At 41.4% G+C, this 4466-nt stretch overlaps 1 protein-coding gene across 8 annotated transcripts in view; it reads left to right on the plus strand.

Moving 5' to 3' along the window:
• The window catches only part of LOC119457885 (bromodomain-containing protein 8), a 108798-nt gene that overhangs the window by 99310 nt on the left and 5022 nt on the right, over positions 1-4466 (plus strand). The gene's annotated exons all lie outside the window — the stretch shown is intronic.

Genomic DNA, 4466 nt, shown 5'->3' on the forward strand with positions numbered 1-4466 from the left:
AGAAAACTGGCATGGGGATCATAATAAGCAAATATTGAGTGCAGAAACTTCTGTGTGGCCGTGGCCACATGAGAAATCAGTCTCTGTGGCAGCTGAAGTAACTATGACGTAGTTCAGACTTGTAGAACTCTTGTAGTACTGCTGTATCTGATTACTGACAGCAGGTAAGCGGTGCACATCACATGACAGCATCGTTCAGTGCTGGTAAGATTGGCACTCACTGTGACAATTGAATAGATAGATGGTCATACTGGAAAACTTGAAACAATCTTTTTACAAATACTTCACAAACTTTCACAAATCTCTTCATACTGTAGTTCCGTTATTGCCAACTTGTGAAGAACCCAGTGTGCAGGTGAGTTCCACAGCGTACGCTCACACACACTCGCACACACACAACATTGCAGTGTTTTCAAGATTACAGTGCTATCCAATCGAAATTAAGCTTGTTTATGGACCTGTTTTAATTAAGCTTGTTTGTGAACCTTTTTTTCATGGCTGCTGCCATATTGTGTAGGCAGTGGCGCTATCTATGGGCAGTCGGCATGCTGGCTTGAGCAAGCGCTCCGTGTTGTATGCCAGGTATATTCTCAGCGGAAGTTTCTTGTGGTTGCTTTCACGCTTGGCGCAGCCTATTTAGTATGATGTGGGCATCTTCGACGTGAGAAACAATTCTGTGAGACGTATTGAAGTGGTTTAAATTGGCATGGCTGGAGTTTCTATTAGCATTGAGGCGGACAGACCACCCAGCGCGATGTGTGCGTGCATGTTAATTTGAGCCTACAATCAGCCTCGGAGATCAATTGTGTATTTCTGAATATTTGTTTCACAACTCTGACCTTACTGCAGCATTCTCACTGTAATTCTAAGCTGTGGTTTAGCAGCAATGCTCTTGCACTTCCATTTAGGGACACGTTAACAAACACTCCAGTGTCAAAATTAATCTGCCACTACGGCATGCCTCATAATTTGATTGTGGTTTTGGCACGTACAGACCCATAATTCAATTAAAGTTTAACACTTCTGCCACGATTTGATGTGCCATGTAAAGCAGTGACAATGCTAACCTTCTCGGAGGTTATGAATAATGGCACTCAACAACGCCGCAAGCAAACATGTCTCACTTTGTGTTCTGGGTGCTACACAAACAGCAGTGGTGCACGCAAGGTAATGTTTAGCATCAACTCTTCACTCTGGTATTGCACTAGACTAAACCCTGAAAAAATGAAACGTTTGCCGTCAACATCACCACTAATTATTGTCAATCAAAGCAAACAACTCGGGAAAGCTTCACTTACATCGATTCCCACAGTGCGTGGGATCCACAAGATTTTTATGTGATCCCCTTTAGATATTACTGCTTTACAGGGCAAAAAGGCAGTACCAAAGCACAAAGCTTTTATGTATCATGCTGGTTTACAAACTACAGTGATTACTGTGTTGAGCAACGCCATTGGCCTCACACAGGCGGCTAACGTAGACATAGCAAAGTGATTACTTTGCTATGTCTGTGACTGGACGAAATGCATGAGAACGATGCTGGTGGCTGACACAAATGTTTATAATGATTGCTGCTTAGTTGTTTCGGGATTGCATTGGTTTGGCCGTACTCAAGCACTCTTATGCTTTAGTTTCCACGCCAAGTGATCAGATAGTGAGAATATTTTCCAATTCATGCTGGCAAATCACAGACGCTGGTTCTCTTCGTCGAGGGAAAACGTATACATCGAAAATAGTTCACAACACATACACACATGAGGCTGATGATGCATGTTGCATGTTTGCACATCCAAGAGAAATTTCTGCATACTATAGTTACTGCTGCGCTGAAAGGCTACACAGTGGTTCTTCGACGACATTGTATGAAGTTGCATCACGTAAACTTCATGGAGAAGGAGCTAAAACATCTCCAAATTGTTCCGAAGCATGTGACGGGAACACATTCAAGCAGCACCGCGCCGGCTCACACAATACAGAAAGGAGGAAAGGCTCAACGCGCGCGCTTTGCTCCTTGCTCGATGAAAAGGTTTTTACAGAAAGAGTTTAAAACTGTTTTATACTGGCACATAAATTTTCGTACATAACATCTGGATTGTCATATTGTATAGCATAGAAATTTAAAAACCAGATGACAACTTTGTGGCAACAGTTGGGTACTTTTAGTGACAGTTCCAGCATCTCTAGCTGTTGGCCATGTGAGGCAGGAACAGTGAATGTAGCATGCTCTAGCCAATTGCTCTGTTGGTTCCACAAACATCTTTGATATTGATTTTTAGCTGAAAGAACACACTGGTCGTATGGTGTGTTGAGGTCAAACTTTCTAAGAGTAGGATATGCATTGTCAAGTCAGAATCCAGAATGAAACTTTTTAAGATGTAGGTGTATGATAAGTGGTGGTTAAATATAAAGTGAATGAAAAAACACTACTAGTGATCAGTGCCCCAATGTTCTGTTGTTTGTATACATGCCATCCAAACCTTTGCCTTGTTACTGCTGCATGCTGGCAAGTCGCAAAGTTATTACTCCTTGTTGAGCTGCTATATGCGTGTCGCAGGCAATATTGGGACTTCGTCGAACATCGAAAACTCTAGCTTTTGAAAGGGTGTCAGGATAGGGGTCACTGCCCTTGAGGGTAGCTTTCATTTTGGGATGTTTGCACATTCCAAAATGGAAGTTCTGAAATATACATTCCACACTGGTCTGGTGCATTGTTGGACATATTTACTTTGCAATCGTCAATGAAAAGCATGGTATCATGAAATTTGGCAAATTTACAATTGTTTAATGTCTTTGTGCAGACGCACACACGCAGAATGACTCAGTGGCCTGACCTGCTACATCTTGCTTTGACTAACTGGGGCATAAATAACGTGCCTGCTGCAGGGTGACAAACATTTAGTGGTACAAGTCCTCTGGTATTGAAAGCTTTTATTTTGGCTGTAATGAAGTGGTACGTGTGTCATACTGGCATATGAAAACAAAGCTTAATTTATTTCAACAAAATCTCTGTGTGTGCAAGCAGACAAATTCTCCAGCTTTTATGCAACTTTGTACAGCAGCCCATTGTACTGTTGAGTAAAAATAAGTATGCGTTTTCTTGGATATATACTGCATGTGGTCTATTTTCTGATTCCACTGTAAATAAAATGGTATCCGCAAAGAGGATGTAAGCGATGTTACAAGATTGCTGCAAATTCCTTTTTGGCTGCTATATTGGTGATCCCACTAATCTGAATAGGCAATTGGGTCACCATCCTGCATGCATTACTTTTGCTTATTTGTTTTTTCACAAGGCATTCAACTTTCTTGTCATACTTTTTCTTGATGTAGACAGGCCTATGATATCACAGTGCCTTTGAATGATTTTTTCTTGTACACCTAGGCCACTTGATCTGATATTACTGTAAACTTAATGTCCATTGCATGCATGACCAAAGGTGTTCATTTGTGCCTCCTATGTTGTCTTTAGTCCTCCAAACCTGTGAGGGTGACAAGTTTTTTTTCTGTACCAAGTTTTATAACTTGGGGACGGGTGGATACACAACACAAATCCGATTAAATGGCCCAGGGTTAACTCTGGTCTAAAGGCATCATGCAGAGCTAGCTACCTGTCCTTTGGCCAGCATATTTTTGTTGAGGTGGCGGCTTTGTGGCACAGTATTCAAATCTAGTGAAAATAATTGCCTCAGTGATGCAACTGCTGCCATACTAATGGGGGTCAGTGTTGATTCTGTACCTCTGCCTTTTATTGGTTGTGAACAAGTGGGTGTTGCATGAATGGAGCATGATTCCTGCATTGTTTAGTCTTTATAACTATTAGGAAGATTTTTGTAGCTATTATTGAGCATGAAGGTCTTGTGTCTTTTTTACAAGTTTGTGTTGTACATTTAGAAAGCATGTGACATCCTGTATGTTCTTGGAAAATGTGCATTTTTAGCTTGCAGATGTGGTAGACTGTAGAAGCATGACAAGTTGGCTTTTTGCTAAAGCACATTGTGGAACTCTTGTGCGACTGTCAACAGATGGCACACAACCTTGTATTGTTTGCCGTCTGTTACACAAGTCCTTGTGTAAATTTTCTGTGCAGATTTTGTGCTATGTGCTTGCTTTCTTGTGAGAAGTGGCTTGGCTGTGATGATTGTTACAATTTGTTGACCACTTTAGAGGGAAGGTCCAAATAATCCAGACAGCTGCCTTGCGCCTGGCATGTATATAGTATGCCATTTACATTGTTGCATGTGTTGCACCTTCTGCTAGGTAGCATGAAACAGATACAAGTAGAATGCTGTTGTCAGTGCATTGGAACTTCCCTTTAAAACGTGTGAAGTGCATGAATGTCAAATTTTGCATTAGAGCAGCTTTTTGTCTATATTTTTGTTAAAAGAACATATTGTTGGCTTAGCTAGACCACATGGCAGAAGACCTGGGTGGTCAGTTCGATCAGTGCGCACACTTCTACTTTTCAG

Source organism: Dermacentor silvarum, chromosome 1 (assembly GCF_013339745.2).
Source record: "Dermacentor silvarum isolate Dsil-2018 chromosome 1, BIME_Dsil_1.4, whole genome shotgun sequence".
Classification (NCBI taxonomy): domain Eukaryota; kingdom Metazoa; phylum Arthropoda; class Arachnida; order Ixodida; family Ixodidae; genus Dermacentor; species Dermacentor silvarum.